This window comes from Rhinopithecus roxellana, chromosome 11 (genome assembly GCF_007565055.1).
Source record: "Rhinopithecus roxellana isolate Shanxi Qingling chromosome 11, ASM756505v1, whole genome shotgun sequence".
Taxonomy (NCBI): Eukaryota; Metazoa; Chordata; class Mammalia; order Primates; family Cercopithecidae; genus Rhinopithecus; species Rhinopithecus roxellana.
In genome coordinates, this window is record NC_044559.1 from 30,664,394 (window position 1) to 30,677,310 (window position 12,917).

Below are 12,917 nucleotides of genomic sequence, written 5' to 3' on the forward strand. Positions count from 1 at the left end.
AGCAATGTCAATACAGTGGAATGCAGGCACCAGCCCAGGACTGGATCTGAGCAGTTGCAGAAGAAGCAGGAACCTGGAGTGGTGTGTGGGTTTGAGATACACATCAAACACAGTAATGAAGTGGCAAGTCAGACATCTGAGAATTCAAAAAAGTTCAGAGGCTGGGAACCCAACATGGAATCCCAACTCCCCATTCATTCATTCACTCATTCATGAATGTCCAGGTTGTACCCTGTGCTTGAGAAGCAGCAGTGGAGGCTGCGGGTCCCCGCTGTGAGGATGAGGGGGACCCTGGGGCTGGGGCTCAGCAGACTTGCCCTGAGTGGTCCCCATGCGTTCTAACCCCAAGCCAGGCTCTGTGCTTGAACCTGCGGCTACAAAGAGGGGTCATGCAAGGGTCACCATTATAAAGGGGAAATTTATTTCCACTGGAAACATTTCCACCTCCTGAAGTGTCCTCTCTCCTTAAAAAGAGCCCCAGTAGCCAGTGCTGCTTCACAGATAACCACCACAGTCTTAGCCACTTGGCAGCCCCTCAAGGAAGGAGGTAAGGGCCCCTTTATCAGCAGGGCCCAGCCAGGTGAGTGGCTAGTAGGGAGAGATGAGTTTGGCAGCAAGAGACAGTAACGTCCAGGTGACAGGTGGAGCAGAAGACAGGGCCACTGATGACAGGGGCTCTGGACTAAAGCTGTCAGAGTGTGACTGAGGGTCCAGTCACAGGGGACACAGAGAAGCAGGCTTGCTTGGGAGCAGGGACCCGTCCCCCCCATCCACACCACACTCAGGGAGGACTGGGCTCACACCAAGTGGCTGTGATTCGCAGCAACTGAGACTGTGGTTTGAGGCAAGGGTGCTCGACTCTACTGCACATGAGAATGGCCCAGGGGCTTTTGAATCTGCTGCTGCCAGGCTGCACCCAGGCCAGTTAGATCAGAATCTAACCAGAGGGTAGGCCTGGACATTGGTCACCCACCAGACTCAGGTTGTTCCAATATTGAGAGTTGCTGGTTTAGGACTCCTTAAATCCCTCTGAAAGAGTCCAGGTTGTGCCATGAGCTGAAGAAGGAGCAGTGGAGACTATGGGTCCCTGCTGTGAGGATGAAAGAAACCGTGGGGCCGGGGTCTCAGCAGGCTTCCCCTGAGTGTTCCTGAAAGATCTACTTTCCAAGTCCCAAAAGACCATATCAAAATACCATTGACCTAAAAGTGCCTCATTTCTGCTGATTCACATTTGCCCCAGCCTCTGCCATCCATGAGAATATGCCGTAGAGGAAACACTGATTAAGCATCTTCTGCCAGCCTGGCACCTTGGATGTAATCCTCTAATCCTCTGTGTGACCAGGTATTATTCTCACCTGTCAGGGATGGAAACTGAGGCTGAGAGAGGTGAGTCAGCACAGAACTGCACAGGATTCGGGCAGTGAGTGGCAGAGCTGGGGTCTGAGTTGGGGTCACTGACTCCTGGTCTTAGGTTCCCTCCTCCCTGTTCCATCATCCTCAAGGCACCAGGAGCCCAGGAGTCCAGGAGGCCTGGCCTCACATTGAGTTTGCACAGAGAACTGCATCAGACACACTCCTGTCTGCAGCTCCTGTGTGGGATGTAGTACCAGGTGCAAAAGGAGGGGTTACAGGAGGGTTGTGATGTCTACACCACACCCACACCCCAGCTGGCCCCACAGGACTGCTCACTTGACCTGTGGTGGCTCCTCCAAGTTCTCTGCACCTCCAGGACCTGCTCATAGCCCAGTGATCCTGCCCCAGGCTCCACCCCCAGCAGAGTGACTGACAACCAGACGCCAGAAGAACACAAGGCTGGGCCACATGGCACCTGTTTTGAGCTGTCTCCTGTGACCTTGTAGGGACAGAAGCTGCCCTCCAGCCACTTCGAACCACAGCAGCATCTCTCACCACCCTCCTGTTGGCCCACCTGCCAGTGCCAGAGGGTGCTGCAGAGTAACCTTGGAACTATTTTATTCCTGAGGAACTTGTTACTGTGTTTACTGTGAGTGCCAGTGGTTGTCCATTATAGGAAGGGGTTCCACAGTTTTCAGCTCTAATAAAGGACTGTTGTGAAAGCCTGTCCTGGCTCCTTTCCCTTACTTTAAGAGGACAGAATCTGATCTATTCTCTGACAACAGAGTGGATGGTAGCTCCCCTTTCTGCCTTGTCCCTACCACAGGCTGAAGGTGGCATCCAGCAGCCCCTTGAGATCCTGTCCCTTCCAGCCCTGTTCCTGGCATCCGGATCCCTGCAGTGGCCAGTAAGGGGTTCTTCCCTGGGCAGGGGCTCTATCCTCTGCAGGTTTGATGGCACCTGAATGGCTTCTGGTGTGTGGGAATCAGGGACAGTCCCAGCCAATGATCGTTTCCTGTAGGGGATGAAACTTTTGACCTCAGCGTCTCTCCCCATTGCCTGTGTTGGCTGGAACACTTTTAGTGTTCCGAGTGCTTAGCGAGGCCACTCAGGCGTGCACTGACTGGAGGGAAATGGTCCTCTCAGGAAACCTGTGTCTGTGAAATACTGCATTTTCCGAAATCATACAAGCTGGATGTTATATGGCCATTTGTAAAAATTAAACTGTAGAGTCTTACAATTAAGTAAATTATATTAAAAATAAAAGTATTACATACCAAAACTCAGCACTTTCTGGTTATTTGACTCCATTTTACTATTATCTGTGCCCAAGGATATTTACATCACATCATGTCTGTCTGCTGGAAATACTGTCCCCTGCGGAGTGACTGCCCAGCTCTCCCAGCTCCACATGCACTGGCGTCTTATTGCTGGCATAAAATGGCCGTGGGGGAGGATTCACACCATGGAAATCATGATACAAAGGAAGCTTCCCCCTTCCCAGAGCCTGTTGGTAGAGATTTCACAACACCCCACTGCCTACAGCTCACCCAGAAAGGGGCAACTACACTAGGAGAGCTTGGAAAAAGACTTCATTGGCCTGCCGCCATGTTCAAGTTTCCTCCATTGGCATTACATTTTTTTTTGGAAAGCATCTGTATTTTAGCAAGTGTGGAATCCAAAGCTACCTGGGCAAGGAGATGCCTCAGGAAGCTCCCACAGGCTCTGATGGAAGCAGTGGTTGTGGTGCTTGGCCTACTGTGGGCCCCTGGGAAAGGGAAAGCTGTCCAGGTGCAGGTTTAGGGGCAGGCCAAAGATGGGGAGCCAGGTGGTGGAGGCTACGGGATGGCACATGTCAGAGTACTGCCTCATCTCCCTCTGCCTGAGTCCAGCACCAAATTCCTTCTCCTGTTCCTCTTAGCCATGAGGAAGTCTGATACCCCTCAGCCCCAGCTGTGGATCTCTGGCCTGAGCCAACCTTCAGGTGACAGTTCTGTTTTCCCTGGAACTCTATACCTGTAAGTGCCTGGGAGCCCATATGGTTTGTCCAAGCTTCGAAATGAGGAATAGCATCCCTGCGGAATCAGAGACAAACATTTGTTTCTGCAACAGCCTCTTCCAAGAGGCTGAAGCTCCAAGATTAAGTGATGGAGTCATGTGGGGGCACGGATGGCCCAAAGGGCTTGGCCTGGGATAGCTGCTCAGGACAAAGGAGAGGCCAAGGCAGAGTGAGGCCACCATGTTGGGTTATGACTCATCTGACAGAGATCTAAGATTTGTACAGAGCTGGCAGGGAACATAGAGGGGTGAACTGCTCCATCCTCATTCACAGCCTACTGGGGAGCTCTCCATGGTCAGGGAGGCTTGGAATGTGTGCACAGCCACCCAGGCTTTCCTGTGTTCTGATGAGTTAGAATCTCTCTTCAACCCTCCTCCACCCCATTCACCATTGCAGCTTTCTATATATGGGGCTACAGGTGGCAAAGATGGCGAGTCTTTGCTTCTTGATACCTGTCTTCTCCCAAGTATGTAAATACTGGAGGGCTGAGTGTTGGCCTGGGGTGCCTAGGGATAGTGCCAAGCTCAGACTTTTGTATTGGAGGGGTGGGTGGGGGTGGAAGATTATGAAGAAACTCACAGGGGACACAGGATCAGTAACTTCTCAGAATAGAGACCCACAGTGACTGTCCCAGCTTGTCACCTTCTCCCAGAGGGCTGTCTTCTGTGTGCTGTGAGGAGAGGAGTGGAGTTGGTGAGGGGGTATCAGGAAACTGCTGGAACTCTTAAATCTTTGTGGAAGCCTCTCTGGTTAGGTTTGGCCAGGATCTGGTTGGCTCCCATTGTGTCAGGATGGCTGCCTGGTTAATAAAACTGTTGTCTCTTCTCCCTTTCTCTGATCACTGGATCTTCCTTTAAATTACATCCAGAATTCTGGTAGGGGAACCAATTCAGTATTATTTTCCTGGCACTTTTGTTAATAAAATCTCTGTCTCTTCTCCCTTCCTCTGATCACTGGGTTGTCCTTTAAATTACACCAAGAACTTTGGTAGGGGAACCAATTCAGCACTATTTCCCTGGGACTTTTCCAGTTTTAGCACTGAAAATCTCAAGTTCTGGAACCCTTCAATCTCAGACAAACCAGAATAACTGCTCACTCTAGAGCCTCTGGACAAGGCTATAGGGAAGAGGAAGTCCAGATGCTGTAACAATCACGAAACACAGAAGACTGGAAAACCTTTAGCAATGAAATTTAGACTTTCACTTTTTTAGTCTCTTTTCAACTCAATTTGAATAATTCCTTTTAGCATTTCTTGTAGGGAAGGTCTAGTGGTGATAAACTAATGAACTCCCTTGGTTACAGTTAGTCTGGGAAAATCTTTATATTTCCTTTGTTTAAAAAGGACAGTTTTCCCGTCTAAAGTATTAATGGTTGGATGACTCTTTTCTTTTAGTATTTTGAATATATCATTATCCCACTCTCTCCTGGCCTGCAAAGTTTCCACTGAGAAATTAACTCAGTCTTAAGGGGAATGCCTTTGTATATGATAAGTTGCTTTTCTCTTGTTTCTCTCAAAATTCTCTCTTTGACTACTGAAAATTTAATTATATTGTGTCTCAGTGTAAACCTTTTAGGATTCAACCTATTGGGAACCTTTGATCTTCATGAATCTGAATGTCCATTTCTCTGCCTAGGTATCAGAAATTCTCAATTATGATTTTCTTAAATATGTTTTTCTCCCTTTTTTCTCTCTTTTCTGCATCTGGAATTCTCAGAATATTTACATTTGTTTGCCTGACGGTGTCACATAAATCCCAGTCTTTTCCCCCTCTTTTTCATCTTTCTTCTTTTTGTTTATCTAACCAAATGATTTCAAATAACCAGTGTTTGAGTTCACTGATTCTTTCTTCTGCCAATTGTGCTTACTATCAAAGATCTCTTGAGTTTTTCAGCTCAGTCATTTTATTCTTCAGTGATAGGATTTCTGCTTGTTTCTTTTTATGGTTTCTATTTTTTAAATGAACTTATAATTTTGGTCATTGTTGTTTCATAGATTTCATGTACTACTAAGTCTGTTCTTTTCTATGAACTTCAAGACAATTATTTGAATTATTTGTCAAGTAGTTAATGGATTTCCACTTCTTTAGAGTTGGTTACTGGAGGCTTATTAGTTTCCTTTGATGGAATCATGTTTGCCTGATTCTTAATGGTCCTTGTAATCTTGCATTGGTGTCTGTGCATCTAAAGGAGCAGTCGCCTCTTCTGATCTTTAAAGACTGGATTTTGTAGGAAATGATCTACTGGGTCTCAAGACAGATATGCTGCCTCTGGGACTGCAGTCAAGATGGGATGACCCTTGGTCATGGGGCTTCTTTCATGTCTTCAGCTGGGTCCATGGTTGGCAGTCCTGTTATCCTGGGTGTGGGTGAGTATAGTTTCTGTGGGGTCCCCAGAGAAAAGAGACTGCTTTTAGCACTATGGATAGTAGGGCTAGAGTTGACTATGCAGGCTGGTTTTGAGTCTGGGGCTGAGTCTATGGTAGCTGACCTGTTCCTGGGACACAGGCATACTTTCTAGAAGCAGATTTCCATGCTCTTAGGTTCCAATGGTGTGTCACAACCTCCTACCTGGGTCCTGAAGCTTCCATACAGGTATATGTGTCTGTGGATGGTTGCCCAATTGTTGTTCTGTGGAGAAGTGAGAGCTGGGGATTCCTATTCTGCCATCTTGCTCACATCACCCTTCCCCTCTGCCTTGGACATTTTTTCTTTAAATAAATAAATTCATCAGTTGGCATATAGCCTTGAACTGTATAAGCCTGGATAACTGTAATAAAAGTTTCTTAGGCCTACATTTGTGGGTGTCCACAATCACCTTTGATATAAGGAGCAATGTGAAAGTAGGTTGATGTTGACCTCTTCCTTCCTTCCTTCCTTCCTTCCTTCCTTCCTTCCTTCCTTCCTTCCTTCCTTCCTTCCTTCCTTCCTTCCTTCCTTTCTTCTTCCCTTCTTTCTTTCCTTTTCTCTTCTCTTCTCTTCTCTTCTCTTCTCTTTTCTTTTCTTTCTTTCTTTCTTTCTTTCTTTCTTTCTTTCTTTCTTTCTTTCTTTCTTTCCTTCTTTCTTCTCTTTCTTCTCTTTCTTCTTTGTCTTTCTTCTTTCTTCTTTCTTTCTTCTTTCTTTCTTTCCTTCTTTCTTTTTCTTTCTTCTTTCTTTCTTTTTTCTATTGGGGACGTAGTTACTAAGGTCATAATGTTTATTTTTAGTAGCTATGAATCAGTTTCTCATTAGGATGTAAATATAATTAGCTAACATTTAACCCCCACATTATAAGCAATAAATACCACTGTGATTTTAAAAACAGGAATGCTTTGTAACTCTTTAAAATCCATGGTATTTCTCTTTGAAAGCATTTCATGTTTAAAAAAAAAAAAAAAAAAAAAAACTCCCTTCTAAGCAGGAAAGAATGTTTTATGCTCTCCATGTCAAAAATGGCTGAAACAACCTCTGATATGTGAGAAGAATTGGATGGTCAAAAGCAGTGAATGAAAAGGATTTCAAGATAATGGCTGACTTAAAAGCTATACAACTCTTTAATAAGAGCAGTTACCAAATGACAAGTGATGGGCCAACTTGGAATGGAGTGAAATTCAGTGATGCATTTGGTATTTTTGTAGACTTTAAGTCTTAAGTGCTTCATCTCTCTGACGGCTATTACCACAGAATTTAAAAAAATGAGAGAGAGGTTAAAGCATCAATTAATCTGTATAGGAATTTGGATATTTTCATTGAAAATGAAGTCTTTTGAACTTTCTGGATCTGTTTAATTTAAAACATTCTGAGTCTGTACCAAAGTTGAGCAATAATTGCTCACAATAGTGCCAGGGTTATTTGTTGCATTGTGAATATGGAATTATAGTGGTAGTTAGCAGTATATAGTCCATTGATTCTAGCTATGTCCTGGCTTTCCGTGGTTTAATTTTTGCAAGCCCTGTCAATATAGTTTAAGATTAGGAAAGTTATTAAGAATCATTTGGTGTAAACTGTCAGGATGGGTGTTTTCTAAGCATAGTATTTTTCATATTTCTATCTGATTGTTTTTGATATTTATTTGGTTGTATTCTAGAACAGTTTTGACAGGCTTGTGGAGACTGGGCTGAAGCACTGAACCAAAGTCGCAGATATGCACATATGCTTCTAAGAAGATGAAGTTAACATTTGTTAGACGAACCTGGAAGATTTCTTTGTAACCACCTGTCCAAGGAGTTTGGTATCACTAAAAGCGAACAGGCAGAGCATGTCTGGTTAGTTCTGGAAGGGGCGTGACTAATAGGTGATGGAGTGTTGTTCTTGTTGTTGAAAGACTTTCTTAAGGGGCGTTTTATTTTCTGGTATTCATGGGACATTGTAGGTGTTAGGATATTTTTAGCTTCATGTAACAGAAACCCACTCAAGTTGGCTTAAACACCAAGGACAAATACAGTAGTCCCCCTTATCCACAAAGTATACATTTCAAGACCCTAATAAATACCTGAAATTGCAGGTAGTACTAAATCCTATATATACTATGTTTTTTCCTATTCATACATACCTATGACAACATTTATTTCATAAATTAGACAGTAAGAGATTAACAACAATGATAATAAAATAGAACAGTTATAAAAATATACTATAATAAAAGTTATGTAAATGTGGTCTGCCTTTGTCTCTCAAAACATCTTATTGTACTGTAGATCTTAGCAACTTCAGCGCACACATCTTTTTTCCTTTTTAAGCCGAGAATATTCACATTTTCACTTAAAGAACGCACTTCATGACTTCTCTATAGCATATCCAGATTGTCATGATTCCACGTCCTGCACCTTAAGGCCATTTTTAAATAAAATAAAGGTTATTTGGATGCTAGCATGGCTATACAACACACTCGATCTTGTAACCCAGATGGCTTCTAAGTGAATAATGGGCAGGTGGGACGTGGCAACTCAGGCCAGTTCTCAGACCTGAGTATGAAGTCAGTTGCTCCATGGGCACATTGGGCGCATGGGGTGAGAATAGATACATGGAAAAAATTGGAGTTCTATAAAAAAGGAGGGAAACTATGCTGGAGAAGCAAGTTATGAAATGCCCACAAGATCCTTAAACTCTTCCCAGTAAAATAAAAGCAAGGGTGCTGGGGAGGTGGATGATGACAGACCCTGGGGCAGTGGCGAGAAGACCAGTGTGACAGTTCTGAATCTGTGGGGGGCAGACAGAGGGTGTGTTTGAACAAGATGCGGAGAATTACTAAACTCTCCTGGAGAAGCAGAGAGAAAAACTGCAGTGCAGAAGGCTCTGAGGAAGGAACATACAAATGGGAGAAATGCCGGTATGCCTAGGACCATTTGGAAACTAGGAATGACCTGAAGGAACAAAGATCCGAGGGACACAAATCCTCAAAAGCTGGTGTGAACCCAGGTCTTTCCTCCAAGAAGACACTATTTGGGGTACCTAAGACTTTGATTTCTGGGGTCCCCCAGGAAAGAAGTTAGGTAGTAAGAGATTAACTGCTTCTTCTTCCCAGGAAGCTGCAGCCATGCTGGGATGCTGCTGGGTGAGGAGCACAGCTGCCCTGACACATTGGAGCCCATGGTAGCATCCTCAGCATGGACTACAAGAAGAAGGACATATCCTCTCCATGGGCTCCTGCATTTGCTCCATCTGGGCATTCACATCCAATGGTGGGGAGCTTTGTCCTTCCCCAGTCCAGGGCCAGAAGAAAGATGAATGAGGGGTAATGGGACAGGGTATCTGGAGTAAGAGAAGGAAGGAGAATTGTGAGGAAGCATTGCAGTTTACTTTGGTAATACCTGGGAGCTTAACACTAAAACAGCCTTAGCACTGAATTCTGAGCAGAGAGGAAACTTACCAACTTCACTTCTGCCTCCCTTCCTCAGCTGGGATGCTATGAATGTCTAGATGGCTCCTAGCCCGGCAGGGTCGGCCTGTTCTACTTGAGTTGGAAAGCTCCTTCACACTGTAAACCCATCAGGGCCTGTGCAAATAAAGTTATGGGAAGGAAATGACAAGTGTGGCCTCTATGATTCATAAGAAGAAGAAGAGCAATGCAAGAGAAAACTGTTCTGAAGGGACGGACAGGCATTTCCAAAAGAGCCTCAGCTGGAGCAGAGACGTTGAAAAGATGCCAGTCCCACTGGAATTTGGGAAAACACACATTTAATAAAGCTAGGTATTGTTTCCAGCATAATTGATCAGCAAGACACATGAAAAGATTTGGTAAATAGTTCAGAAAGGTGGATGCTCCTGTTGTCTTAGTTGTTGTATAAATTGGCAACAGTCCTTGGTAGGCATTGCAGCTCTCATTCGTATTTATGGTAGAGGAACAGTCCATCATAAGTCCATACCACGTTTCACTTACTTATTCATCAGCTGATGGACACTTGGGCTGCTTCCACATGATGGCTATTATAAGCAATGCTGCTATGGAAATTCATGTACCAATTTTTGTGTGGGCTTATGTTTTCATTTCTCTTAAGTATATACCTGATGGAATTTATGGGCCATAAGGAAACTCTCTGTGTAACCTTAAGGAAAACTGCCAACCTGTTTCCACAGAGGCTCGTGCTATGTTATTTTAACCACAATCCCACCCTGGGACTGAGCTGTGTGGGTCCGAGCACGATCCACGTGTAATAAATACAGACGCAGGTACTCATGCCATCCACCTGGACATTCCCACACAGGTGAACCTGCCCCTGCAGTGGCCCCACCATGACCCACTCACACCTCGAGCAACTTAGGGGCCTGATTCTGTGCCTTTGTCCTCCACGGACACAGAGAGGGCCGTGGGAGCCACAAGCAGTCAGGAGGTTGGGACCTCGCCCTGGTTCCACCCCTGATGCCCTGTGACTTTGGGCAAGTCTCCTGGTCTTTGTGGGTCTTCGTTCTTTGCCTGTCCAAGGACTCCTGCCCTGCCTCACCTCTCAGGTGTTATGAGGCTTTTGCAGTGTAACACAGGTGAAAGTGCTATGAGCTAACCTAAGGCAGGCGGGCTGCCCAATTAGGAGGTCATGATGGTCTGTGGTCAACTTGAGATTCTTCCTCTGAGACCACCCAGAGAGGAAACGAGAAGGAGAATCTGATCATTATATCTCGTTCTAGGTGACAGAGGACTCTGAACCAGACTGAGAAAGATCAGTGTTCATTAGCATCTAGCCACACCTCACACCTCCCTGTCTAGACCACCCAGTGCTGCAGGTGATCCTGCAGCACCCTCAGATCCTGCAGCTTGGACAGCCCTGGCTCCAGGTGGGAGGGAGGGAATCAGATTTCAGGAGTGGCTCTATATAGCCCCAAGCCACCAGAGCTGTGCTCACTCCTGAGGCTGGTGTCAGGCTTTGCTCAGGATGAGGCTGTTCAGAGCCTTCGCTTGGGCACTGCTGTGCAGTACAGGTAATGTGTGGCCCCTGAGCCCTTTGTCCTGGGCTTCTCTTTGCTTTCCTGTTCCATTCTGAGGGTGTTGTAGTTTGCTTTTTGCATAGGAAGAAGCTCATGGCTGATTGGCTGTGAGATACTCTCCTCCATACAAAATGTGTCACTTTCCCCTTAGTACTGGAGGAGGAAGGGACAGACAGGGATTGTTCTGGTCACTGGGCTGATGTCAGCACGATTTTTAACATTTCTCAGCTCTTGGATCTATGGGCCTCTTCCTTGCCTTAAGCAACTTATACTGAGATTCTACAGTGGGCCAGCCTGGGCTCACCCAGAAGTGGCTGAGAGAATAAGACACGGTCTTGCTTTGGAGGCGTTCCAGGTGATGTGAGCATCTGCTGATGCTCCCCTGGCCCAGGCGAGCCTGGCTCTGCACATGTTGGGCAGAAGCTGCACCTGTGACTGCAGAAATAAGGTTGAGCCACAGTTTTCCTGGATCAGCCTTGGGTGAGGGAGAAGGAGTACGACCCACTGACCCTTCCAGAAACATACATGGATTCTGTTCCAGCATTTCTGTACACCTACTTCTTTGGGGTCAGTAGATCAGATGTGAAAACTATTCTATCGTTCCTGTCCTCTTGATATTGGAGCATGTGTCTCTTAGACTCTATCTTCTTCCTCTTCGTTGATGTTATTATAAGCCCTATGGCATTTCCCAATTTATTTACGCAAAATAAGTAGCATGTGAACTTTATAATATCAAGGATGTATAATACCCAATGTCTATATAAGATATATAATCCTAGAAAAAATATATAAAATAAAGAAACTCATAACTCATGGAACGTGATGACAGCTGGTGCCCTGTGAATCACTACTGAAACACACAGCACACATTCTCCATCCCTAAGAGGCTTGTATTCAATTGAGGACTAAAACCAGCTCACACAGTCAAACAGCAGCACAAGAAGTAATGGCCCCCGACACCCCCACCAGGCAGTGGGTGGCAGCTGCAGACCCTGTGAGGTCTGGGGTTTGTCCAGCTGTGCTGATCAAGCCAGGCTTCCCAGTGAGGTGGAGCTCAGGCCTGGCCTCCAGCATGGGGAGGTCTGATGAGACCAGAGTAGGACGTGCTGAGCAGATGCTGTGAGCAGAGGTGGACTCACCTGAGTGGGGTGAATTTAGGAACAAAGAGAACACAGAGAAAGGTGCTCCCTCCATATTCTGAGTGTTTCAGGAAGGGCAAAGCTCACACTGGGGCCTGGGTTAGGCACATTTGAGCATATGTGAGTGCATTTCAGGCTCATTGCTGAAGTGGCTGCTTCTTGCTTTACCATGTGTGAGGTCTCTCTGGGGACAGAAGAGGGCTTGACTCCTGGTCTTGGTTCTAGATGGGTCTGGGTTTTTTCCAAGACACTTGGTGGGCTTTGAGGAGGCCCACAGTCCTCCATGAATGTGATTGCGGAGGAGGAGGACACAGGGTCAGGGACCTTCCAGAGCTACCCTTGCAGAGTTTTCTTCCACCCATGAAGCTGGAAGGAGCGTCCGGGTCCCGTAAACCTCACATGAAGCGAGTATCTCTGTCATGTCATCTAAGTTGTTCTGAATGTTTGTCTTGGAGCTTGAAAGATGACCTGAAACTCACTGACACGTGTGGAGAAGAAAAGCAAATCCTACTTTTATTTGCTCTTTCTGTTTTTCTAAATTAACAGATACAGAGGCGCTGCAGGTAGGCATTGTCCTCTAGCTCTGGCACATAGCACATGGTACCCTGGGATTTAGTGTGAGCAGATCCAGGTCTTTGATGTTCCTAGAGCACCCTGGAATAGAATAATACGATGGGACCAGCTGAGTTCTAGCTTCTGCTTAGCACACTGATGTCTTTGACTGGAAAGGGTCCAGGGAAACTCTGGTCAAAAAAGTCAAAGAAATAAAAATAACAAGGTGCCTGTGTCCATTCTCCTGCTGACAGACATGCTGCTCCAGGTCAGACCTTTCACCTCTGTCAACCACAATTTTCTCATTTATGAATTGGAGATAGAAACAGGTAACAAAGAAATAATAATGGTGAAGACCATTAAACACTTATTCAGCTCTCAACATTCTCTAGGTACTACATTAATAATTTCACACAGGTT

General features: G+C 45.6%; 1 protein-coding gene across 1 annotated transcript in view; it reads left to right on the forward strand.

Annotated features, from left to right (window-relative positions):
• The window catches only part of DMBT1 (deleted in malignant brain tumors 1), a 164,637-nt gene that overhangs the window by 83,664 nt on the left and 68,056 nt on the right, over window positions 1–12,917 (forward strand). The gene's annotated exons all lie outside the window — the stretch shown is intronic.